A 470-nucleotide genomic window follows, 5' to 3' on the forward strand; every position below is an offset into this window, starting at 1 on the left:
TTTCTTGAAGAAGCATTGTAATTTCAAGTCTGAATTTAAACATATTTAAAAGCACTGATCAGTGTAATATAATAAAACTTGTTTTTATTTTGTAGGTAAAAAGGATGAATGCGTGATTTGCAAAGTTCCTTGTCGCACAGTTTTACTTTCAAAACATGTAAGTTGAAATCTGTAGTATCTGAATATTTGTCATAGTAACCAAATTCTTTTAAATTTGANTTGTTGACTGCAGTCTCCCTTTATGCCTATAGAACACTTCATCTTATTCTTCCTATCGCTACAATTTTGTATTCATTGACCACCATCTGCCCATCTCCCCTTCCCTCTCCTTACCAGTCTCCAGTAACCACTATTCTACTCTCTACTTCTGAGATCCATTTTTTTAGTTTCCACATAACAGTGAGAACATGTGGTATTTCTGTCTCTGTGCCTGTCTGTTTCACTTACCATAATTTTCTCCAAGCTCATCC

The sequence above is a fragment of the Galeopterus variegatus genome, unplaced genomic scaffold, assembly GCF_000696425.1.
Source record: "Galeopterus variegatus unplaced genomic scaffold, G_variegatus-3.0.2 Scaffold30112, whole genome shotgun sequence".
NCBI lineage: Eukaryota > Metazoa > Chordata > Mammalia > Dermoptera > Cynocephalidae > Galeopterus > Galeopterus variegatus.